General features: G+C 39.8%; 1 pseudogene; it reads left to right on the top strand.

Annotated features, from left to right (window-relative positions):
- The first annotated feature begins 3 nt into the window (after positions 1-3).
- On the top strand, positions 4-27,420 carry LOC147885614 (uncharacterized; annotated as a pseudogene).
- Positions 27,421-27,991: the final 571 nt, after the last annotated feature.

The raw sequence follows: 27,991 nt of genomic DNA, 5'->3' as shown, positions 1-27,991 counted from the left end.
GAAATGGCCGGCCCAACTGGTGCAAGGTCTAGCAACCTCAATGAAGTGCGGATCTATTTGAACTCCCTCTCGTCGGAGCCAATGATATGATATGCAAATGGCGAAACTATTGTGCTAAATGAGGATGAGCCCGTGATAAGCAAGGGCATTCGTGTGATGGCCATCACACATGTAAATGGCCACCTGCAGACTACGCAAGTGGAAGCCATTCAAGCAAGTGGATTGGGGTAGTTGTACATGCTGAACACGGAGTTGTCTCGTGACTGTGTTGGAGAGACGAAAGAGTGCACCTGCCCATGCTCCACCCACAATAAATCTCGCCCAAAGCCCAGCCAAGAGACCATGCGAGTTGGATGCATCATTCCGAGCACAAGGGAAGGTGGCCATTGCGCAAGCTACACCCACAATAGATCTCACAGGTAGCCGAGGAAGCCCGAGCTCAAGGCCAAGTTCAAGCCATGTTAAACAACCATTAGGAGGCCATGGCACAGTACTGATCGATGATGACAATGATACAGTAGCTGCCACAATGGAGGGTCCTCAAGTAGTCATTAGCATGTTGTCGTACATCAGGTATTCTCGAGGACATCATCGACTGCTTCATCGACTAGGGGACGTCATCGATTGCTTCATCAAACGTTGTGTTCGAACTGCCACCCAAGCCACATGGAGCGAGTCCAATGGATGGCATGGAGCAAAAGCATGATGGCCATTGTTGGACGAAACCAATGTCAACAACAATGACATTTCCTGGCAAAGTTCGTTCGCAATGGGTGTGTGGGGGAACTAGAGTGTACAAGCCCCCTTTGCTCTGGCAGGTTGATTAACAGATTGTCGAACCGCACCGCATGGATACGTCAGTCCATAGCACACCCATTGCCGAGAAATTGAGTTAAAGAACATTGACTATGTCTCTTTGACTGCATGTTATAATCTTCTCTCATCTGGTGTAGGAAAAATGAACAACAACATTCCAGATATTGGAATGTCTACTAGTGGCTTGGGAACCTTGGCCTATTTCTTTTGCAAAAGGTTCCCCATTCTTTTGAAGCAATGCAAATGTGTGGCGTACTATGTGATGGCGAGGCCCGAAATGATGAGACTCTTTTACCACATGGGCATGCATAATCACGAGGTGCAAAGGGGTATCTGTAGAGCCCACGGAAAAGACCTTAGGTGCACAGTCGAAGAGATGGTGAAGGACTTTAGTGCAGCAGGTCCCAGACACCTACAAATGGTAGTCGCAAAAAAAAAAGTCTCAAGTGCCCTTATCCACGACCCCGGCATCTCCCTTACGGATAATGAGTTGATGGCAATGCTTGAGGAGTTGGAGTCTCTTGTCCAAAGGCACAAGTAAACCATACAGGGCCAACCCAATGGCAACTACATGCAAATGTGTTTTCTTTGCATTCTTAGAAGCAACATAACACGTAGTCAAATAGACAACCTGGCTCATGTTCAAGCATATGGTACATGGTGCTCACACTGAAAGTGATGAAGGCATGGAGTCCAGACTCCCGAAGCTGAAGCAAAGATGTGCTTACAGATTTTTCCACGGGAGCCTCTTCCTTGGTCAAGTAGTTGATTGACGAAAGCAAATGCTTTATCTTCAAGATGTTGACAACAAAACCTGCTTTGGGGGTAGATCTAGTGAACTCCATGTGCTACACTGGTGGTGGAGATCTACGAAATAGCTGGATATGTTTTGACCATCTACGACACGTATGTAGATGGACAATGATGGCTGCTCACGTATATGATCTGAGGTAAGGCAAATGCTAATATTACTACATTCCCTCCAGCACTAAAAGGATGATGCTTATGCCTAACTTTAGTTGTATGATGCAGCATCCAAGAGTTGATGACTTTTGTCATGTGTGAGATGAAAGAGGAAACTAAGGCTCAGATCATTTTTTGGTTGAAGCTAAATGATGTCATGGAGAAGTGTGGGCACCCCACTGTGGACTTTAAAGGCTTAATGGCAGACAAGGCTAGCGCGAACTAGAGGGTAGTATGAACAATCTTCAATAATGGACTAGAGAACGTGATGCATGGCCGGGAAAGGTCTTGCCTTTTCCATTGGGAGCAAAGCCTATAGATATACACCTCCCAGTATGTGCATAGGAGCTTCCAAGACGAGCACAAATGCTTGTGTCGATGGTGGAGGTGTGCATCGACAGAGGAGGATGCAACCACATAGCAAAGGTACATTCGGGCTTGGTGGGCCACAAGGAAGGTTTCTAATTCGAACATCCCTGTGATGGATTGTTGGCTGAGCTAGTGGCATGTTCGATATCCGTGTTGCCAGAAGCACTTTGTTGGTGTGAGTATCCATTCACAAATACAAAATTTTATTTTCCCACCAAATTTTGCAAACGAACCACTCAATGTACTTCACTCTTGGTAGGACGAGGACATATCGCACGTGCCCACCACAGCAAATCTTGCTGAGCCTGTACATGCAAGCTGGTTGGCTGTCGAAGGATTCAAGGGGACGTTGAATCTGTAAGATGCATGTGTCAGTGACTTGGCCAATGCGTTGTTGCAAAGCACCAAGAGACACGCATTCATTGGAGGAAAGTACCATGGTGCTAGCCCTAGTGCAGAGAACCTTGCGAGGCGAGCTCAGCAAAGGAAAAGCCCAACCCCTGCAGCAACGTCGAGGATGGTGGAGGGTGTCATAAACGGCACTCCTATGTATCAAGAGCCTGAATTCAGGGGCAACAACATAATAGTGGCTCGTAAGTGTAAAATCATCAATAAGGTGACAACAAAGGAGTAAAATGCCAATCATAGGCTAGAATTTGTGGCAACAAACCAGCCTCGCAAGAAAGGAGCAAGACAACTCAACTTTGAAAGCACAGCGGAACAAGTGGAAATGGAGGCCACGACGGTCGATACATCTCTGGAGAAGGTGGTGGAGACTGAAGTTCACAATACTGTATGGGCAATTACAAGGATTCCACCGTGCAACAGAGTGCAATGTCAAGGCACGACAGGGGAAGTGCAAGAAAAATATCAAGAACATAGCAGTAGGAGTGCCAGCTCCATCCTTTTGGGGGATGATTGAGTGGTCCACCTTGCAAGGGCAACCAATCAAGCAGGCTCGCGAAGGCAATACATGTGGTTCTACAATGACCACGTGGACCATACCTAGAATATATGCTCCTCGATCAAAAATTCCCTGGCCAGAGTCAGCAAGTAGGGCCAGTAGCTCATAGAACAAATCTCAATGAGAATGAGATAAATGTTGCTGCAAGCATGGAAGCATGATGGAGGTAGACAATGGCACAAGTATGAAGGCAATGAGCAGCTAATTCATTCATAGAATGGAGTACATATAGGCAACTTCCCATGAGTACGTGGAATCTAGATCCACAATCATCTCAATCAGGAAGACCACCAATGTCTCTTGGAATCTCTCAATCAAAGACCACACTCCTATATTCACTCAATCACACCTTCTGACTAACACATCATCAATCACACCTAATCAAGCACACCTACACACACATGTGTTCACACACTCACTTATGTGATCACACTCACAACCCTAGACCTTATGACCCTTGGTATGATCCATTACATCAATCTGTCCTTCATACTCCCCCACAAATTGATGACCTCAACCCTAGAAGTAGTCCATGGGAAACTTCATGGCTTGCCCACCTCTAGTGACAACACTCATGTTCCCAACCTGGCACTCACTCTAGTTGCATCAGCAGAGACTCACTTGGGCATCCTCACCCTAACATGATCTCACTCTGACTTTGGTCTCTTGGTTTACAATTGGAAGACTGGACAATGACTATGCATGGGAAATTCCCATGGGTCTAACAAGGTAAGAACTCACATAAGACTAGCAATCCTTTGAGGGGGACATCCCACGGTAGAGAACCCTATTGACCACAAAAAGATGTGGGGAAATTCCCCCCCTTGATGGCAATCTTTTTATGGCATTGTTTCCAAGCCACCATTGTCTCAGACTCATAAAATTGCTTGTCAATTGCATTGTACTTGGTGTCGATGAAGCAAAGTTTTCCTTTGTGTATCTTCTTGGTATACCAAAGCATAATATTTTTGTCCATGTGAAGCAAAGTATCAATTCTAGGCAAGGTCTTACCACATGGGCAGTGTCTAATGCCTTACAAGGTTTGATAAATATGCTCAAGCAAGAGGAACTTGAGAACATATTCTTCGAGAGCACAATCATCATGTCATCCCCATATAGATGAAAAGAAGTTGCATGCATCATAAGATATGATGCATACACCACTAAGTCATCTCCAAACAGCATGTATGCTAGATCCTTATTGTTAGTGTAGCCCGTCATCCAAACATATGACTCAAAGACCATGATTTTCATAGTGATAATCAAATTTTTGACCATAAAATACTTCATCCATCCACTTATACGACAAACAGCCATCAATGCAAAATGAAAGTAGCAAAGTAACAAAAGTTTTGAGCACATAACCATCAACATTGCATGTAACATGAGGAAGTAATGCAGAAAACCCCCAAATAAAATAGTCAAGAAATGGAGGATCAAATTTGCACTACTGGAGTTGGCTTTCAAAGGGCTTTTAGCATGGAAAGGAAGCTCTATTACCACAGAGGACCCCCAAGAGAAGAATTGTGCAATGCAGTGCCCGTAGTTTAGGACTAGCTATTCCTTTGGGTGCCCATAGTGTGGGACCAATGCCCTATCTAACGTGTGGTACTTTTCCCTCGCTCTTTTCCCTTGCTTTTTGCTTTTCCCGTGAAAAAAAGAAGGATTAGCATTGGAAAATTTCCTATATAGAAAGGCTTTAGGTGTTCGAAGCTTTATGGGTGCTTGCGTGATTGAAGCTTTATGGTACGGAGGATCCATATCTATATCTTGTGAAGATAGTGGGAGAGAGGGAAGGAGTCTCACTTGCAGCTTTCTCACATACACAATGGGGGAATACACACAAAGGTGGAGGCTGAAAACAGTTTTCCTCTTCTTAGTTGTCAAAGCCAAAAGAACTCAAGTACAAAGAAATAGAAGAACCCTATATGTGGGTCTCAAACCAAACTCAACTAACTAAGGTGGCATACTAACTGAGCCACGAACTAGTGTAGATAAGGATAGCTGTCATCTAGCTATTATTCGTGGGCGGTGTACCAACTGCATCTGTAGCTAACAAGTCGGTGACATAAATGCACAACGGTCACCCTGGCATATCGCGAGTGGAGCTCGATATCTCAACACTCCCCCTCGAGCTCAATCCCAATTCCTGCACACCAAGCAGGTCTTTGAACTTGCGCAGCTTCTCTGCGCCCAATGCCTTCGTGAATATGTCAACTACCTGATCCTTTGTGCTGACATAAACTAGATCAATAAGACCTAGTAAAACCTTCTCCCACACAAAGTGATAATGCACCTCAATGTGCTTTGTTCTAGCATGATAGACTGGGTTATTTGCCAAGTGTATACTACTCATGTTGTCACAATAAATGACAACTGGCCCATCTATAGACTGATGCATATCATAGAGTAGCTTATGCAACCAAGCTACCTCACATGCAGCCATTGCTGCACCCCTGTACTCAGCCTCTGTGCTCGACAAGGCAATTGTAGGCTGTTTCTTGCTGCTCCAAGTGACTGCAGCACTCCCAAAACAGAACACATATCCACCGGTAGATCGTCTATCAGAAATACTACCAGCCCAATTAGCATCAGTGTATCCATGCAACTGTATCTGAACCCCAGCCTCATAAAATAGTCCATACTGCAATGTGGACTTCACATACCTGAGTATGCGTCTAGCCGCATCCAAATGCGGTTTCCTTGGAGCCTGCATAAACTGACTTACCAATCCAACAGCATAGCTTAGATCCTGGCCTGGTAATAGTCATATAAATCAAACTTCCTACTATGCGTCTGTACATAGTAGGGTCTTCCAAAAGCTCACCTGCATCTATGCTCAGCTTCACATTCTGCTCCAAAGGAACTGAAATAGGCTTACAGCCTGTCATCCCATATTTGGACAGCATGTCCAATCCATACTGCCTCTGCAAGAGCTGTATCCCACTTGGTGATCTAATCACCTCAATGCCCAAGAAATAACACAGCTCTCCCAAATCCTTCATCTCAAACTTCTGCCTCAATAGCATTTTCACATGAAGGATATCTTCATCACTATCACCTGTGATGATCAAATCATCAACATAAATGACCAGCAGCATAATCCCTTTCTCTGTTTTTCTCATATAAAGTGAGAAATCTGCCTTGGAAATCTGAAAGCCAATAGTGACAAGATACTGTCCTATCTTGTCAGACCATGCTCTAGGTGCTTGCTTCAAGCCATACAAGGCTTTCTTCAACTTGCAAACAAACTCAGGATGAATAGCATGAACATAACCTGCTGGCTGCTCCATAAAGACCTCTTCTTGCAAATCACCATGCAAGAAGGCATTCTTTACATCCATCTGATGTAAAGACCATCCCTTTGATGCAGCCATAGCAATGGCTGCTCTTACGGTTGCCATCCTTGCAACCGGGCTAAAAGTTTCTTCATAATCAATGCCATATGTCTGTGCATACCCCTTGACAACTAATCTTGCCTTGTATCTATTCACAGAACCATCTGCATTGTGCTTGGTCTTATAAACCCACTTACAGCCAATTGCATTCTTGTCTTTAGGCAAAGGCACCAATTCCCATGTAGCATTTGCATCCAAGGCATCCATTTCTTCATCCATGGCTTTCTCCCATTTTTCATTTCCCATGGCTTGCTCAAAAGAAGTGGGTTTTGGTTCCTGTATCACTTTGACCATATAGGCATAGTGAATGGCTGTAAATCCATCATATTTCAGCCTATCCACAGGGTACCTAACCCTGGTAGACCTGCGCAAAATAGACTCACTTCCACGTGCTCTCAAAACATGCCTGGTCTTCCTTACTCCAGGTGTAACAACAGAAGGAATACCCAACTCATCATCAATGCTCTGCTCTGAGCCACTGGATTCACCATCCACATAAGAGTGACCTGCATTCACATCAAACATGGGTTGATCTACCTTCTCTTTTCCTTTTCGTGATACCTGCGTACCACTATCTGCATTGCTTTGAGGAGATTCTCCTGATCTCAATCTACCTGTCCATGGCGAAGTATGTGAACCACTGCTAGAGGACACTATAGGTCCACTGATATTTTGTGATTGTTGCTGTGAATTTTGTGCAGCATTACCATGTTGTGCATCTACATCAATCATCACATTTACTGGTTTATACCAACTGCCCATCTCATCAAAAACAACATCTCTGCTCACTGTGAACTTACGTGCAGAAGGGTTATAGCATCTATACCCTTTCTGCTGCAGAGAATAACCAATAAAGATGCACTTCTCAGCCTTTGGATCCAACTTGGACCTCAACTCATCTGGCACATGAACATAGGCAATGCAACCAAAAATTTTCAAATGAGAAATGTCTGGTTTCCTACCAGTATACATCTCCTCTAGCGTCATGCCATGTATTGCTGCAGTGGGAGTCCTGTTCATTATATAAACTGCTGTAGCAACTGCTTCAGCCCAATAATAATCTGGTAGATCTTTTTCATTTAGCATGGCCCGAGATACCTCTCCAATATGCCTGTTTTTCCTTTTTGCAATTCCATTTTGCTGTGGGGTATGACTGCATGAATATTGCTGCTTTATGCCATGCTCCTGCAGGAACCTTGCAAACTCATTTGAGAGGTACTCTCCCCCTCCATCTGACCTCAGGCATTTTATTTGCAGGCCTGTTTCTTTTTCAACCATAGCTTTAAAAGATTTGAAGTGCCCAAACACTTCACTTTTCTTTTTCATAAAATACACCCAAAGTTTTCTACTGAAGTCATCAATAAATGTGACAAAATAGTGACAGCCTCCAATAGATGCAGCTTTAGCAGTCCACACATCAGAGTGGATTAATTCCAATGGCTTTTTACTCTCTTGAACATGCCTAGGAAAAGGTTTCCTTGCCTGTTTCCCAAATTGACAAGCTTCACAAACCTTGTGCATTTCTACAACCTTGAATTTAGGCAATCCTGCAACAATATTTTGGGCTTGCATTGATTTAAGTCACTGTATATTAACATGACCAATGCGTTTGTGCCAGATATCAATATATGCAACTACACCGGTCCCATGTGCAAACATTGCTGCACTCAATTCAGGCATGTCCGCATCCAGCGTAAACATCCTGCCCTTCTTCTTTTCTTTTGCTATCAAGCGACCATTATTTTTCATATCCTCAACAAAGCATCCATGAGGATTGAATCTGACCTGCAAGCCCTGCTCAACCATTTGACCAACAGAAACCAGGTTCTTGGTGATGTTCCGGACATGAAATACATCAGACAAGTATTTCTTTTTCCCATCCTGCATAGACAAAGGAATTTTGCCAATGTGCACAATAGGATGTGCAGTATCATCACCAGTCTCCACAAATCCTGGTTTTTCCATTTTCCTTGCATCCTGCATCCATTCAGCATGACCTGTCATGTGGTTTGATGCACCTGAGTCAACATACCACACATCATTGCTTTCTTTTGCACTTGTCACAGAATTTGTCATATGCTGTACCATAAACAAATGCTCATTTCTGTCATCACCCTGTCTACTAGAGGATGCATAATTGCCTTGCTACAGTTTTCCATTCATAATGTCATTCTGCTTTTTATAGCAGTCCTTAGCCATATGACCCATTTTGCCACAATAGTAGCATTCAACATTGCTGTTTGCATTTTGGCCTCTCTGCCATCCACCACGGCCTCTTTGGCTCCCCCTGCCTCTAGAGTTACCACGTCCTCCTGCATAGGACTGGTTTTCTTGCATTTGCTGCATATTCTGATTTCTACCACGGCCTGCAGATCGGCCTCCTCTACCTCTGCCTCTACCTCTGCCAGCATTTGAGTAGAAGACAGTTTCTTTTGAAGTTCTTGCTGAAGAAGATGCACCCCCATTTCTCTGCTCTTCAGAAATTAGAAGAGCAATCAACTCTTCAAAATCAGGAAATTTTTCACGGACGGCAATGGATGTCTGGAACTGTGCATAATCCTTTCCTAGACCATTCAAGGTCACAGAAACTAAATCGTCATCATCCACTGGCGACCCAATGGAAGCAAGTGCATCCGCAATTTTCTTCACCTTCATGTGGTAGTCATTAATGCTCATATTTTCTCTCTGCACATTGTGCAGCTCCTGCTTGAGCTGCATTTTCCTAGCCTACGTATTTGTGCTGTACATTTTAGCCAAAGTATCCCATGCCACCTTTGGCGTACTTGCATCCTGAATATGCACAATCATTGAATCTGAAATACTGATAGACAGCCAGTACATAACTTTTCTGGCTCTCTCATGCCATCCTTTAAATGCCTGCATTTCCTGTTGATTGGGAACATTAGGAAGAACTGGTTCTTCTTCATTTCCTGTAATGAACTCTCAGTAGCCTTTTCCCATCAAGAAATTCGTCATTCTAAACTTCCATGCCTAGAAGTTGTTCTTGTCAAGCTTTTCAGTGACAATTTGTGAAAGAGAATCAGATGCCATTACAGAACACTGCAAAATATTCTGTCACTGCAAAAACACAGCTTTTGCCTCACACGGGCAGATCTGCAAACCTGACGAAAGTGGTTTTTTTTACCACACAGTCACTTCCTAGTGACGATTTTGCATCAACAGGCAATAAGGATGATTCTGCAACTCCCAATATCTCTGCGCACAGGCATACGATGCAATTTCTGCAGAAACTTTTCACCAACCTGCAGAACAGTGGTCGCACAGCAAAAACAGGGCCTTTTTCTGAGTGCCTGCGGAGAACTTCCGCCTCCAAAACAGGCCCCAAAATGACCTCGAATCAGAATATAATGCCCTCTCGCCACACCGCGAAGGGCGTCTCAATCTGAGATAGTGCACTCTTGCACTTTCGGCTGTGCTACCTGCAGAGATTTGCTCCCAAACTCGAAAAAGGAAAGCAACACTGGTCCTCTTACCAGGGCACTGCGAACTTGGTTTGCTTTCTTGAGCTCCTTACCATGAGCAAGGCTCTGATACCATGTGAAGATAGTGGGAGAGAGGGAAGGAGTCTCACTTGCAGCTTTCTCACATACACAATGGGGGAATACACACAAAGGTGGAGGCTGAAAACAGTTTTCCTCTTCTTAGTTGTGAAAGCCAAAAGAACTCAAGTACAAAGAAATTGAAGAACCCTATATGTGGGTCTCAAACCAAACTCAACTAACTAAGGTGGCATACTAACTGAGCCACGAACTAGTGTAGATAAGGATAGCTGTCATCCAGCTATTATTCGTGGGCGGTGTACCAACCGCATCTGTAGCTAACAAGCCGGTGACATAAATGCACAACAGTCACCCTGGCATATCGCGAGTGGAGCTCGATATCTCAACATATCTAGGTATAGATATATCTAGAGATTTCCTCATATATCCATCTAGAATTGTTTGGAGAAACAAAGACTTTTAGAGAAGTGTTCGTGTACAACAACCTCAACTTATGTCAGAACGTATGTAAGAGTAGTGCCTTTCTCGACTGGTTTTTATGTCTGTTCTCCTCGTATACTAGACCATTGTTGCTCAAACTTCAACATAATGCTCCTTGTAGCATCACTCAACAGTAGCTAGAGCCATTTGATGAATGGTGGCACCGATAGGGAGAATTGTGCATTTCTTCGGCGGTTGGAAAATGTGTCGACACAGGTGATAGCAGAGGAAACTATTCCCTAATTCCACCTAGCCAAGAATTCACCCCAACACAAGGATGCTTCAGCTCAAAGGGTTCGAGAAATGGTCACCTAGATTGGGAGAACAAGCTTAAGGAAAATCAGGAAAGAAGGTGGAAGAAAACTTGAAGAAGGAGAGAGATGGGGAAGATGATGACATGGCAATTTTGGAAGCTTTAGAGGCTCATGAAGGTTGGAGTGGCTCTGATACCACATGTTAGTGCAAGCATGGAAGCATGATGGAGGTAGACAAGAGATAGAGACAATGGCACAAGTATGAAGGCAATGAGCAACTGATTCATTCATAGAATGGAGTACAAATAGGCAACTGCCCATGAGTAGGTAGAATCTAGATCCATAATCATCTCAATCAGGAAGACCACCAATGTCTCCTAGAATCTCTCAATCACACACCACACTCCTATATTCACTCAATCACACCTAATGATAACTGACACATCATCAGTCACACCTAATCAGGCACACCTACACACACACACGTTCGCACACTCATGTGATCACACTTGCAACCATAGACCTTATGACCCTTGGTATGATCCATTACTTCAATTTGTCCTTCAATAACCTCCCTAGGGCCTAGAGATGAGAGGATTTGTTCTACACAAGGCACCGATAGAGTGTCATTCGAATGCATCTGCACCAAGATATCAACCGGGATCTCGGAAGCTGCAGCTACAAGGATCAATTCCGCCCTTGCTCTAGAAGCAACAATAAAGGACCACACAATATTGAAAGCCTTCAAACATGAAGTTTTCAAGATAGAGACTTAAAACTCTAGAGTGATGGGGGAAAGTTATAATGTCGATGTTGCCAACAACCTAGCATAAAGTAGTCGGGATTTCATGGATCAAGTGACAGAGGGGAGGCATTCCTTGCATGCAAGCATTTGTATTCTGTGTACCTCCGCGTGTTTGTGATGGATTCCATTGCAAACATGTTCATACACCAACCCATGCTTTCAAATGACAATTTGCAAGTCATTTTCGACAACAGCAGAACATTTCCCAGAACCCCAAATATGTAGCAAAACTATTTATTTGCTTTTTTCCTTGGAACATAATTCCAGGCACAATTATGCATCATATACCAATATCGTATATAAATTTGGAGTATTGTATCCTTTGTAATGTTGGGTTCGATTCACCAAAAGAATGTGTGATTAGCATGGACTTGAATGCATTGCTTGTTCTTCTTTCATAGAAGTATTGTTGTTCTTCTTCTTACACAAAACTGGAGCACAAACCCTAAACAATTATTGTTAATTGGCCAATGATTGCAAAACCCATCATGCAAAAATAGAATGCAAGGCTTTTGAGTTTACAAAGCACATGCCATGTACAATTGCTAAAGACTAGAGAGAGAGAGAGAGAGAGAGAGAGAGAGAGAGAGAGGGGGGGGGGGGCAGTTATATGCACTCGCATGCGCGTGCACACACACACACACACAAAGTGAGAGGGAGAGAGAGAGAGAGAGAGAGAACCATTTTAATGTGGTAGGAACAATCCCAAGATGCCTCAAAGGCATATCCCAAGATCCAAGTGTTCAACCCAGGTGGCCTCAACCTTGAATAGTTGAGAGAGATGTCACAGAGAGAGAGAGAGAGAGAGAGAGAGAGAGAACTAATTGGAATATGTGGAATGGGTTGCCAAAAAGAACTCGCTCAAAAAACTTGCTCCTTGCACACACTCGTGTGTGTACTCTCAGTTTTACCATTTTCAAGTTCATGCTTTTAAAAAGTAGAGAGGGTTATTTCCCATTTTATATGGAAGGGCAATTGGCATTCCTTTATATGGGATTTGATTTCCACTCCCAAAGAGTACGGTGGTCTTGCGCTAAGGAAAATGAAGCAGAAAAATGATGCCTTATGCACAAAATGGTTATTGCACCTTGGTACTAATCAACTGTGGGCAAAAATAGCAAGAAAGCTAATATGATTGAAAATGCCTAAAGGCATTAATAAGCCATGGCAACTGTTGGAACTCTTGATAAAAATCCCACAAACTAAATTTTGTCAATAATGGTCCAAATTTGGAAAGCCAAGTCACAGGGATGCCTATGGATTGGTGGTCTTAGATCTTTGCATGGTGATACATCTATCGGCAAAACTCTTTGTTTGACAGACTAGGGCTTCAATGGAGGGCTAGCTATGATGTGCAATCATCCAAGAGTTGTGGCCAGACTATTCAAGAAAGGTCTAAAGACTTTGAGGCAGTGGGACCTAGGCATTAGTAAGTGGGAAGACCTCGAGGATGTCATGTGGGAGTTTCAGCTGACAAATGATGAGAAGAGGTCGATACAACTGATGTTGAGCAACTTAAGAGAGGACTAACCAACTAACTATGTCTTTAGAAGTAATAATGGATAAAAGGACTTCTTGTGGAAATCTGGTAAACCCTTTTTGAATTTGACTCTCAAAAATTTCAAGGAAATGTCGATGATCTCGATTTCGGCCTTAGCTAAGAATCTATGGAAAGTCCATGCACCTTATGACAGAATTCCACTCTGGGACAAAAGGATATAGAGGGGTCTAAGGGCGACACCATCATGCAAACTCAATTTGTTATTACGGAGAGTTATAGTAGGAAAACTGCCTATTAGGGCTAGGTTAGCCACTTGGAATCCCAACGTGTCACTCCTATGTCCTTTATGCAACAGATTCAAAGAAACTCATATTCATATCCTATGGGAATGCATGGCAACCAAGAGAGTTTGTTGGAAGATACTTGACACATTGAGTAAATATCAGGTTGTAATTAAGCCAAGCTAGAAGAGGGCTTTACTTGGGGACAAGAGTAACTTGAATGAAATGACACATGAGATATGGTAGCTTATTAGAGCTCTTATAATTTGCCACATATGGAATTGTAGGAATAAGGTGGTTTTTAAGAGGGTGTAGGAAGTCAAGATTCAATGGATGAGGTTTTTTTGTGGATTAGGAGAACTTTGAGGCACTTTGGAAACAAACATGAGGCATACCAGACAATTAGTAGAATTTTGGAATAGGAATCCATGTCTTCTCTTAAGAAGACAATTGTATTTTATGTACCTTCTTATCTTTTTGGCATAGTAAAATTTTGATTTTTTTGTTGACCACAAAAAAAAAAAAGGATGGAGGCTAGCCTACTTGGTGGTGGTGAACTTGCATATACAATTGACAAAAAAAAGATGTGTGAAAGATGACAATTTAAGAAAACATAGTTGTAATTATTACAGTAAGATTGGGAATCTGTAGAAGTATTGCTATAAGAAAAAGCGAAATGAGAAGTAGAGGAAATCTCTAACGAAAAAGTGCTACTATGGAAGATTGGACTTGACAAAGCCATGTTTGCCGGTAGTTGGTGAAGTGGATGAAGACTAGATTTTTTGAGACCTTTATGGTGCCTTTGTCTTGTGGTTAGGCTTTGGAGAGTAATCACTTTGGTTGATGCAGTTTTGGCTCTTGAGAGTAAATTGTTTTGGCACTTGTTTTAGTTTTTTTTGGCTTGGCTCTTGAGAGTAAATTGTTTTGGCACTTGTTTTAGTTTGTTTTGACTTGGTTGTTTCTTTTTATAGGTAGAATTTTGGTAGTTAGCCTTGTGAGTTCCTCTATTTCTTGAGCTTCCCCCCATTTGGCTTTAAGGGGGGAATGCTAGATAAATCTCTTCATAAATACACCTAGCATTTGAGATCCTATTGAGACCACAGTAGAAACTAGTAATATAAAGGGGTTAAAAAAATAGTTATCCATAGTTGCTACAAATCAGACTAACATTAGTAAGCAAACGCTACAATTAATGCAAGTGAAGGCTACACCAAAACATTTTCCATCCATTTCTTAAAAGAAATCCCTAAACTTTGAGAACTAAAGTGGTTTCTAAGGAAGAAAATAGAGAAATAAGGATGTTATTAACATGTTCTCTTTACAAAAATGACAATATTTCTACAAATTTAGAAACAAACCTTTTGAAAATCAAGTTGCGGAAGCTAGTCTTTCCTTAGAAAATAAAGCATTAAGATGGTGGATGTGCCTTAGGAAGACTAATAAGATCCCAAAGTAGTGCTCTAAGTACTCACTTTGTCTAAGGATTAGAGGATTAAAAGACCCATGAATTGAATGGTTCATTGACATATAGATTCGACTGGTGATTGGCTCTATGAATGCATGGTTCTTGGTTCACATTGGTTTTCTTTGGTTGGATCTGCACCAAGGGATCCCTTGTCATGCAATGGATAGCAATGTAATGCCAATCCTACCACAAAATGTTGGAAACTAGATAAGACTGCACAAAGTCAAAGGAAGAGGCTCACATGAGAGAGCTATTAGCATTATCAAAGGGAAGGCTATAATGTAATCCAACACAAACCACATAGGTATCACCTATTACCAAATCCTCCACATCTAGATCCAAATCCGATCCAAGATCCACATCCTCCAATCACGTTGATGTAGATCAAAATCCTCCAATAATGCTGATGTACAAATCTCAAAATTCCCCCTCAATACAAAATGAGAGGTCTATTGCACTACTATCATGTGATATAATCTAAGGAGAGAAGCCTTTATCAATATTACAAGGTTTTGCATCACCAGAAGACATGGTGTTAATTTAATACAACACACTAAGTGATTGATTAATGTAGATGACTCTATGCATTTTCTTGATATCCTCGAACTTCATATGCATTATACCTTGGGCCATCCTCACACAATGACCAAGTGATTTGCACATGGATATAATCAGCTTCCACGAACATACATGGGGTTTATCATACCTCCTCCAAGCCAAGAAGGTAGCAAAACCTCCTTCAAACAGTAATGAGGAAATTCCTCTTGCATGAGGGTGGAAGTATAAGAAAGAAGGAAGTTCTTAACATTTTTCTCTCCTGAAGGTCAAGGCAAGTGTCTACTCCTTTACAAAATATAGAGAAATGATGCATAGCCATGTCGCATCAAAATTCCCATAAAAATTAAGATATAAACATAAAAGAGTCAAAAAATATATGTCATTATGATATTGACCTCTCTAAAAAATCCCATAAATATTTTTTTGGAGACATCACTAAAATGGTGGACCAGTCTATAATCAAAAGAAGCAAAACATGAGCATGAGCTCGCTCATCAAATGCACTCTCTTGATCAAGGTTTCTCCCAATAAGATATGGCAATAATAAGATCTTGATTGTCAAGAGATGAATGAATGTTTGCCATATGTGAAACAATTGCTACTTGAAAAATGGAATCCTACAACCAATGTGTGTTGGTCAATAAAGAAAGAAGAACTAGTCAATTGTAGGATTGACTAGCTAGTATAAGAACCTTAGCAGAAGTAAGGTTAGTAGTCCAATGCCATGTGTCACAAAAGTAGAAGGCTTTCTGAAAACCTTAGTCTCAAACTTTTCAAAACAAGAGTATGAAAGCCAAAAGGAACAAGTTGTCACATTGTAGCCCTCGACCTAGAAGATGCTCTTTTGTTAAACAGAGAGCATTGTGGCCCTCAACCTAGAAGAAGCTCTTCTTTTAAATAGCAAGCATTGTAGCCTTGAACCTAGGAGAAGCTCTTCTGAGAAACAAGGGGACAGCAGTGCGTAGAAAAAAATCTCATGGCAACAAAAACATTGTGTCTTCTAAGAACATCACTATATATATAATAGGTCCTAGTAATTGACAATCCAACGACCCATATGTTCTAGCCCTTAACCAACAGAAACTCTTTTTTTCCTTTTTTTAAGCAAATAGAGAGCTTTGCAACCCTCAACCTAGAAGAAGCTCTTCTAAGAAACTCTTTTTTTTCTTTTTTTAAATAAATAGAGAGCATTGCAACCCTTGACCTAGAAGAAGCTCTTCTGAGATACAAGGGAATTTTATACAAGTACTATCCAAGATCCACATCCTCCAATCCCTTTGATGTAGATCAACATCCTCCAATCGTTTCAATGTACAAAACTCAATACAAAATACAAGAGCCTCAACTATCCCAAATATTGATAGTGCAAATGTAGATAAATATATATGATTATATAACTAGGTGAATCCTATGCAAACTCATCCTCTAAAAAGGCAACACACAATGCCGTTTCAATCCCAAGCCAACAATCACATACAAGATTGAAAACCATAAACTCCATCACACAACAAGGACTAGCTACTATGACATCTTAATCGATGTCATCAACACCCAGCAATGGGTGTAGACCATAGTATAAACATATGCTCTCACACATACATATCCACACACCCTTACATACTCGAGCGTCCACTCATATAAAGGCCTTCTTTGAGTTTATGTCAACACTCCAGAGGTGAACATCAGACTAAGCAATGCTAAATGATAGCACTGAAGGAGAAGGCTTATCAACAACTAGTACACATTCTCTTCATTCAAGCTACAACTACTTGTGAAGAATATAACGTATCACCTTCGTCTCTCTGAAGCAAGCATAAATGCTTAGATAAACTAGCTGATATGGTCAATGCACCACTCGAGAGAAAAAAAATTATTGCAATATCCTCAAAGCTACAACATGAACAAAACCTTCGTAAGGTGAAATTTGCATGAATTCAAGAACATGCCTAACTCATCCTCTGAACAACAGATAGTGCAGTTTTGCTCCCAGACTCCAACATAACAGATAATGCTAAAAGGAACCTCTACAAGCTTTACCAAGCATGGAAGAAACATACAAGGAGTTATCAAACTTCATATGCTAAGGGACTACATCAAAATGCCTTTCATTTAAGCTCTTCCATTTTCTACCTACCATTTTCAACCTTCTTTTGAGAGAAAGCACAAGATGGAGAAAGGAAACCATGATGAGCAAGACATAAATCAACCGAAACACACTATACTTACTAAACAAAAGCACACTTATCTACCAAACAAAAGCAACACAAGGTGGAATCTATGAAGAAGAACATTTGAGAAGCCAAAGTTGTAAGTCAACCAAAACACACTTACTTACCAAACAAAAGCACACTTGCCTATGAAACAAAACCAATACAAGATGGAATCTATTAAGAGGCAATTTTGCGTATGCAATCAAAGAATTCCCAAAAGGATTTGCAACATGGAAGGAGTTCACTAAAGGTCCATGAATTGAAAAAAGGTGGAGCAAGAGGTTGATGGTAGCATCATTTTTCAAGCCCACATGGAAACGGTTCATGCTAGCATCAACATGTAGGGGAACAAGCACTACTTTATCACAAGAATATAAAAATTTGTCACAACAATTTGCTCTCAAGTTGTTCACTATATGAAGCCCCCCACATGCGTTCAATAGAAAAGGTTTAAGTATCCCTTATAGCCCTCATGTATGTATATTTTTTATAAATCCACAAGAAAATAAAACCCCTTTCGGTGAACTCATGTGCTATCTTATATATTAGTTAGTGAACTCCTCAAGAACTTGATGCGAAAGCAAAAGAGATGGTAGCCTAACAAATCTAGATTTGATACTAGGTTCTAAGGGAGGCTGATGGTAGCATTGATAAGCTTGTTGAGCATCATCCTGCAGATTTAGTATCTAGCAAAGTTAGAGAAACGGGCAAGGAATTACATAGCAGTAAGAGGTGTTGGTAACCAAGCAAGAGACACATGCGTAGAATTGTGCAGTAGTAAGAGGTATCAAGGCAAGCAATGAAAACTGAAAATCCCTTCAACTCTGGAAGCCTTGCAATGCTAGAATTACCAAAAAGATAAACATTTGACCCAAAAAAGGCAAAAGCATTGCCAAGTCTAACAAAGAATATGTAAATTTTAGTTGGGGTCGATGCTAGTATTGACTCCTTAAGCAAATATCTTAGTTTGCATGAGAATTTTATGTGTTTCCACTCTAGGGATCAATGATTGCATTGACATCTTAATAAATTAGCCTATTTTTTGTAGGTTTTCCCCACTTAGTCAATTTTAGGATCAACCAACTAATGCAATGATCCTGATGTTGGACAATTTGTTCATGCAATTATTGATGCTAGCATCAACCTAGTGATAAGTGATGAATAAAATCTCCCATACCAGTGATGCTAGCATCAACATGTCTATGTTGAGACAAGGCTGTCTAGATAAATTGTCCATATTGGCCATGTACTTTTTTCTTCATCTTCTTTTCCATTGTATTAGTGAAGCAATTGTTGGGATAGTGTATCTAAAAATCTTCTTTGGATTGGAGGCATAGTTTATTTTGTTTTTTGGCTTCTATTATTTGATTGTTCTCTCTAGAAACTTGGCATATTGTTGATTTATTTAACACAAATGGCCACCATTGTAGAGAACATGCCAAATGAATCTACCAATTTGGATGCTACCAATTATAATAATTTGAAATTAAAGATCGTGTTTGGCATGCAGTTGATAGGAGATTATCAACAGAGATGGAATGGATCCTATAGACTTGGAGGAAACTAAGAAGTTCAAAAACAGGATGTGTCAAGAAAAAAAATCATCATGTTAATCAAGGCAAAAACCATTCCAATGATTTAAAATGCCAAAATAGTTAAGGAATCTTAGGAAATTTTAGCAAAGACTTAGGTGACTTTCCACTAAGACTTTTAGAATTCATAAAAGCTATTTATTCAAGGTTTTCCTTTCCATCACTAGGCCATAGCACCTTATAGTTAGATTATAGACACTAATAGTCATCGACAGATTATGGCCTTGGCAAATATGTTTAAGGCTTGTCTAGCCCCAATAAAATGGGAGGCAATGCTATGGAAGTGAGAGGGAGACTCTTTTAAAGTTGTATGTGTGAAACATTTTCTACCCAACATATCAAAGCAAAACTACACTGATTTCAACTTAAGACATTCATAGCTCAACTATGTAGCTCTCTCAACAAAAACATAGAGGTTCCAATTCAAAATGACCACATGTTTTCACATAAATTGACAACTTGATATATGAAGAACACAACACACTATGAAATGATGATTTACATGGAACCCAAATCAACCACCATTTGGAAATGGTGTAGTGAGAGACAAAAAAATGACTTGTCTTATCAAGGACTAAGTGCTACAAGGTTTTTTTGCCAAAACAATCTTGACACCATAAACTTCCAAGGACCCTTTAGCCCTAGTTTGGTATGTTAACCTAACATAAAAGTGTCTTTTTTAGGGTTCAAAAATATATTTTTAGTGGCTTGAACCTCTATCAAATGTAAGTTACCTTCAAGGCATATTGCTGACTTGTTTAGGGACATTCGAAAAAGACTTCTATGGAGAAAAAGCTATGATAAAGCCTCCATTTTCTTTGCAAAACAATTGCATGGTTTCTATTTGGGCTCATACAAATGATTGGCTGAATGAGATTCAAGCATATAGCTCTATTTAAAAATCTACTATTAGTGGTATCGATTTTTTTAAAACATGGTTCTAATACAAAAAATAAAATTGGGTGGAACTTTCAATAGTAAAAAATATCTTATAGTGTTTAAAATTGAATAAATATATGCATGCCATTGTTGGCTATAGCCTACTCAAAGTTATATACATATGAAACCTACACTTTATACACATAACAAAAGTTTAAACCCCTAGCTTTTGTTTCACTGAATATAATATAACATCAATTCATGAGTATTAATTTTTTTACCATTCACTTACTAGGGTTCAATATCTTGTACCAATACAATGGAGCGTATGTGCCATTAAAATTTTCTAGATATCTCATCTAATGTTCTTATATTACTATAAAAGTGTGAGAGTATATCCTTCATAATACATATTATCATGCATGATCATGCATGACTTGAAAATTTTCTTGAGGAATACATTACCTTTACCTTTACACTACATTTCTCTCTAGGCATACTTATAATTATTCATCATTTTGATGGTCCCAAAAAGGAAGAAGATAAAACCCTCACATTCAGCCAATTTAAGGACTTGAAAAAAGTAATATTATCTTTGATATAAAAGAAGTTTCCATCCATGTATAGAAACCTCAAAATAAAAGTACCTATTTTGAGAAAAAAATGATTTCAAGTCAATTTTTAGCCTATTTGACAATTAAAATAAGAAAAAATAGCAACTCAGATAATATTGTTTTTGACCATATACCAATTATTATAATTTTATAGACAAAAAAAATTATGCATTCTGACCATGTAAGACCCACTTTTCACAAAACATGTAGCTATTGTTATTTGTGCTATTTTGACTAGTAGGATTTCATGGTGGAGAAAATTTTATAAATTTTAATCTAGGACACGTAATTATACCATGGGAAATTTTTTGGATAAAATTTGGATCATAAGAAAGGACATGATGAAGATAGGATATGGATAAAATTTGGACCATAACAAAGGACGTGATGATAATAGAATATGAAAATTTCACTATATGTAGCTTGTGAATATACCTCAAATATGACCACTTAGCAAAGCGTTTTTATGTCTTAGGACATTTTTATGTCATGTTACCAAAGTACTACTAAGAGCAACTGCTCTACACAACCCCCTGCAAAAAAGAAGACTTCTAGGTATTAACTCTCATCAAACTACACTAGCTACCAAGCCACCACACGGGCTTGAAAAAGAAGGAGCCAGAATGCCTCTCCTTCATATTTGCAGGAGCCAAAGGAAAAGTGGCTAATGGTATGGAAGATTTCACTCCTCCATTGATTCTAGCATCATAACTCTTCAAGAAAAGTAGGTAATGATCAGACAAAATTTATCACTAGGTTGATGCTAGCATCAACTGCATGAGCAAATTGTCAAACATTAGGATCATTGCATTAGTTGGTTGATCCTAATATTGACTAAGTACGGAAAACCTACCAAAAGTAGGCTTATTTATCAAGACATCGATGCAAGCATCGAACCCTAGAGTGAAAACACAAAAAGTTCTCATGCAAACTGAGAAATTTGTTCAAGGGTCAATACTAGCATCGACCCTAACTAAATTCTACATATTCTTTGTTAGATTTGGCCATCCTTTTGCCTTTTTTGGGTCAAATGTGGATCTTTTTTGTGATTCTAGCATTGCGAGGCTTCTAGAGTTGAAGGCATTTTCAGTTTTCATTGCTTGCCAACAACTCTTGCTACTATGTAATTCCTTGCCTGTGTCTCTTCCTTTACTAGATGCTGAACCTACAAGCATGATGCTCAACAAGCTTGTAAATGCTAGCATCAACCTCCCTTAGAACCTGGTATCAATTCATGATTTTCTAGGCTACCATCTCTTTTGCTTTTGCATCAAATCCTCGAGGAGTTCACTAAGTAATATATAAGGGAGCACATGAGTTCACTGAAAGGGGTTTTATTTTCTTGTGGAGTTATAAAAAATACACATACATAAGGGCTCCAAGAGATACTTAAACCTTTCCTATTGAACACATGTGGGGGGCTTCATATAGTGAATAGCCTGAGAGAAAATTGTTGTGACAAATTTTGTATTCTTGTAAAGTAGTGCTTGTTTTCCTACATGTTGATGCGAGCATGAACTGTTTGCATGTGGGATAGAATGTGTTCTTACAAAATGATGCTACCGACCTTTTGCTCCAGTTTTTTCCTCGTTTTTTCCAATTCATGGACCTTTAGTGAACTTCTTCCATATTACAAATCCTACTGGGAATTCTTTGATGGCATGCATATAGAGTGAGAAAAATTTCCCTTTGGCATGGACATTTTAATATAGCCCACAATTCAAACTTTCTTCTTCATAGATTCCCTCTTGTATTGCTTCTGTTTGGTAGGTAGTGTGGTTTTGTTTGGTAAGTAAGTGCGTTTTGGTTGACTTACAATTTTGGCTCTCAAACTTTCTTCATAGATTCCATCTTGCGTTGCTTTTGTTTTGTAGGTAAGTGTGCTTTTTTTTTGGCAGGCAAGTGTGTTTTGGTTGATTTCCTCATCAGGAGTTTCCTTTATCCATGTTGTGATTTTATGAGTTCTCTCTTCAGACTTTGTCTTTATGGTTGAGCTATCATCACCTTCGAAATTTATATCTGGAAAAGGTTGTCATGTTGCAAGCTAAAGAGGTATTGTTGTTCCATTAACAAGCAAACGTCTTTGAATCTACTCCTACATCAAGATTTCTAGTGAGACTAGTGAAAGCCTCCTTTGGAAGGATACAAGCCATTAATGCTTTTAAAAATGTATCTACACATAAACTTCTTGCCCCAAGTTCTACCCTGCTTGGTGCTACATTGGATGCACCATCCTCATAATCCGATGAAGAATATGTGACGTGGGAGGGTGCTAAATGGGAGGATCAAACCAGTGACGATACTTCCATAACATACTTGCTTCATACAAAAAATGGAAATGAGCATGCTTTCAAAAAGTAGGTAGTGGTAAAAGAGTTTAAGAGGAGCAAAGTTAATTTGGATAATATTTATGCATTCTATTTTGGAAGATTGGACTATCCAATCATTTACAATATATTAGAATAAAAACTTAACTTGAAGGATGTTTCACCAAATAACTTTCAAGCAGAATTTGCACAAGTCATGGAGACCCATGAGTTAATTAATGGATCTTAAAATTCTTCATGTTTTTGGTTTTATTCTTTATATGATGGAATGTTTTTGGTGATACATATTATTTTCTTCTTTAACGTAGGATGTTGATACATATCTAACAAAGCAAATAGAGAATTTGCAACAGTCATTTGGTTCAATTGATGAAGAGCATGAAAGAAAAAGAATGAAGAATAGCTAGAAAATGCAAATTCTGTTTTTTGTTCTCAAGAAGGCTTATAAGTAGTTACACATTCTATAATTACTCTCCCAACTTCCATACAAATTCAAAGGACATATTCCAATGAGATTCATTATCGATGTATGTTACTAGTACCTGTCCTATTACAATCAGAGTAAAAGGGACATCCTCCAAGGGTGGAATTGATAGAGAAAAGAAAATACTATCTGGAGAGGAAGTTGTTTTTCAAATTTGAAGAAGAAGAAGGCACAGATAAGGGAACACCAAGAGCATCTATAACTAATGGACTATTGATACCAAACAAAATCAACTACATTTAAAGATGGAATGAGAAATTTTGGTTGATCTAATGCTTGTAGAAATTTGAAGGGAAGGATGTAGAACAATCCTCATGCAATAGTTGTGGATTGGATTGTTTTAGCTTATCCTCGTTCCAATAGCTTATTTGATAGAAGAAAAGAACGTGAATACAAATTGTTCTTAGTGTATCATATTAATTATTGGGCTCACGATATCAATTATGTCACATTTAGTTAGGCAGATGCATTTGCCCCAAATTGCTTTAAGTACCCCACAGTTACAAAGAAACCAAACCATGTTACAAGGGATGGTTGAGGTGTCCTAGTGAATCCCTATCGAAAGCCTCAACTATTAGTCAATGTATTAGCAACTATTTATTTTTTTGAGAATGATTGGTATTGTATTTGTTTAGGAGAACCGGTACCACTCTAGCTTGTGCCCTTAAAAATAGGAATAATGTTATAATTATAGAGACTAATGTATTTCAATTTGAGGTTATTAAGAAAAGGATTGCCAACTTAGATAGAGCTTAGATACTTTGCTTAACCACTGTAAGTTGTACCCTTAAAAATAGGCATAATGTTATATTTGTAGAGAACGATGTATTTCAATGTGATGTATTTCAATGTGAATTTTGCCATCTTAGATACGTCGTTTAACCAATATCAAGAAGCTGATCTACATGGAGGCACATTTGAGCCCACGACAGTGCTTAGCTATAGCACTAGAGTCATAACCTCCAAAGGTGATGACAGATGGAGCATGGGCTGACTAAGTTTTTAGTGACGATTGAGAAATTTTATAATCAAGAAAAATCCTTTAATAGGGGATACGAAAGTGGTTGAGGCTAGTTCTAAGATAGATCCAAAATCTGGCCTTTTGGGTTAGGGACTATATGGTTCCCATTTATTTTAGTTTTTTGCTTTTGGTACATTTAATTCAATACAAGAAACTTGTATATTTTATTTATGGCTTATTAGTACCGTTGATTTTGTTTCAAGACACCATCGATTTAGGTGGCAAAAGGACCAACATATTTTGAAGGCAAATTGCAATGTCTTTTTGTATATAATAGAGAATAAAATATGTATGAGAATAGAAACAAGTGGCATAAAGGGAGTCAATAGAAATATCGTGATGACATGTAAAAAAAGCTAGAAATTTTGTTTATTTTACAGAATGTGGAATGTATATTTATAATTGGGACCTTGTGTGAAATATACCTTTATTGAGAATTATTAATATAAGGAAAATAATGACATAAATAATACATATGTATAACTGATTTTTTTGGAGCAATTACGTAAATACAAAGGCCTTAAATCATGGCTTAGGGAAGATCTCATTTAAGCAACTCAAGCACAAAGGAGTAGAGCTAAAGAAAAGTGCATGTGGCCTTCAAGGGTGAATAGGTAGTATATTGGAATGTCAAGATAATCATTCAAGGGAGAGAGGAAGATATTTTTTAGATCGTCTTGAAGGCTTATCGATCGATCGAACGAACGAATACACACACACTTTTTTTTTAGTCTCTCTCTCTCTCTCTCTCTCTCTCTCTCTCACACACACACACACAATTTTTCACAATATCTTAGTAAGTTGAACTTTGTAGGATGGCAATGGATATTTTAAGAAGGAACCCAATTGAGAGTGAAAAAGGAAAAAAGGAAATGGATTGATGCAAACCAAAACCAATGAGAGAGTCTTCTTTCTAGGGGCAATGGAACCATGTTTTTTAAAAGGAAAAGAAAAACTTAACATCAAGAAGAAATATACACTCCAAAGGAGAAAATGTTTAGTACACAAAGCCACAACGGTTGTTTCAAAGCTAAGAACCATTCGTTCATCTTTGCCAAGGGCTCTGGCTCTATGAGTTGATTTTGATGCTAGTTTCGTGTCTGTTGTATTTATTTTACTAGCTAATAAAGTTTTTTGTTTTTTAAAGGCTTAGAACCATGTTTTTTTTTTTAACATGAAAAGTATTATATTATATTACACTAGGCCTACTTATTTGTGTTGGACGCAAATCGAGATGCAAGTTCGGATCTTCTTGGGGTATTTGGGATGTTTCAATCACCACATCACCGGATTACAGAAGGTCCTTAACTATCGCAATTCCGCTAAACGAATAAATCAAGCTCAAGGGAAAGAGAAGCAGCAACGCACACATGCATAAATGCCTAGCCTCTAAGGAAGAAATCCGACAGTAGATCACAGATAAACTTTTCGTCAATCTTTCATCAGGACTCATGTTCTCATCGACAGGGAAAGACATTCTTTGCTCCAGTACTTGTTTTTTGCCGTTGTTCCAAAAATGATTCAACGAGTCTTGCAGCGCTCAGCAATCAAATACCTAGACGGCCCTTCAGCAATCACACAACTCTGACTATGCCCTTCACTACAGACGATGAACTGGTACAAACGTCTACAAATACTTGCACAACACTTCTGCAATTAATTCGCAGCATACCTAGGTTTGTTCTGAAACACCAACAAAGGTGCAATGATCTGCCGGTATGAGAAGCAGGCTGTGGGGGTGGGGAGGCCGAGTAACACCCTGCAGGGGAGGATAGAGCAGAGTCTGTAGAAGGCGAGAGGGGGAATATGATTGTGTATGGGGGGGTTTTTGCAAAACAGACACGCGTGGGTTGAAGGACTACGTTACAGGCAACAGCACCACTCCCCCGGACTCGTCCTCAAACCCGTCGTCTCCGCCACAAACCCTTTGCCTCTACTCGCAATCCATAAATAAACCTGAGCAGGCTTGCGTTTCTGTTGAGGCAAAAGGCGTATTTCTCACCTGGGGCAGGCAAGGCGGATGATGATCAGAGAAATGGTGCAAAGCAACGATGATAGTTGAGCATTTACTAAGGAGATCAAGGCCGTAAGCAGGAGATCCACGGGGAGAAAATGCAACGTATACGATATCGCACAAATTCGAAAATCCTAAAGTACAGACTCTGGCATGATCAGAGCATCACAGCCCACTGAGCCCAGAAAGGCTATTTCTAGTAGAAAGTATCCAATAGAAAGTCTGTGTTACCCAATCGTTATAACGAGGGAACAAACTCTACCAATAGAAAGTCTCTGTTACCAAGTCGATATATCACTTACTAGCATGAGAGTTTGAGAGTTCTTCATTGTTCAGGTATATATGTTGAAACAGAGCAAGAGAGTTCTTCGATCGATATATGAGCTCTGCATACATCGTCCAACATAACTCTGCATACATCGTCCAACAGTTCTCCAAACAACAGTCTGTGTTACCGAATCGATATATCAACTTACTAGAGGATAACACAAGTCTCACGGCTCCTGCTCCTGTGCCGCCTACCACCAACGGGAGGGACTACAGGCGGCATACCAGCTCCAGAAGCGACGCCATGCCCTCCGTGATGCCCATGATGCCCTCCATGCCCGCCTCCATGATGCCCGCCTCCTCCATGATGCCCTCCTCCTCCATGATGCCCTCCTCCATGATGCCCTCCTCCTCCTCCGCCTCCATCCCCGTGGCCTCCTCCGCCCATTCTGTCTGCGAAATGAAGAAGCGGGCTCTGCGAAGGAGAGATGAACCTTACACTCTTGAAAATTTACAACGAAGAAGCGGGCTCTTCGAAGGAGAGATGAACCTTGGCTTCAGTTTTAACAACGCTTCTTCGGAGGAAACGGCGGTGACGGACGACATCACTTTCTTTGACTCAACCATAGAAGAGTGACTTGCACGTAAGTTGACCATAGAAGAGCGACTTGCACGTAACTTGACCATAAGAGTGACTTGAACGGTGAGCAACTGGTTTTAGTGCCAAAAGTCATTTGACTATTCTATAGGAGCCATTAGAATAGACGAGTAACATGATCCGTCTACTACGGGTTAGAGACCCGCTCCACTGGGTCTCAAGGTGGACCATTTAACACCAACATTTTAGCAATACCTTCATTAGCAATGATGGGTATTTAGGATGCTTCCATGCATATAAACTTGGCATTCATAACCATTTCAAGTGGCCTCTAAATTTCATTCATAGCCATTTCAAGTGGCCTACATATTTTCCAAGTTTAGCAAAACCCATGAGTGGTCAGCTAGCTACCTTGTAAACATGTTTTTTAGGATAACATTTTCTAAGATAACATGTTATTTTTAGGATAACATTTTCTAAGATAACATGTTATTACATGTTATCTTAGAAAATGTTATCCTAAAACATGCTTTAAAAACGTAGAGAGAGAGAGAGAGAGAGATTTTGATTTTAATATGTTTTTAAAAAATATATATTTACGGCATTTTTA

This window comes from Dipteris shenzhenensis, chromosome 25, assembly GCF_047967505.1.
Source record: "Dipteris shenzhenensis isolate YYH24624 ecotype China chromosome 25, Dip_SZ_1.0, whole genome shotgun sequence".
In the NCBI taxonomy this organism is placed as follows: Eukaryota; Viridiplantae; Streptophyta; class Polypodiopsida; order Gleicheniales; family Dipteridaceae; genus Dipteris; species Dipteris shenzhenensis.
This window is presented reverse-complemented; position numbering and strand designations above follow the sequence as displayed.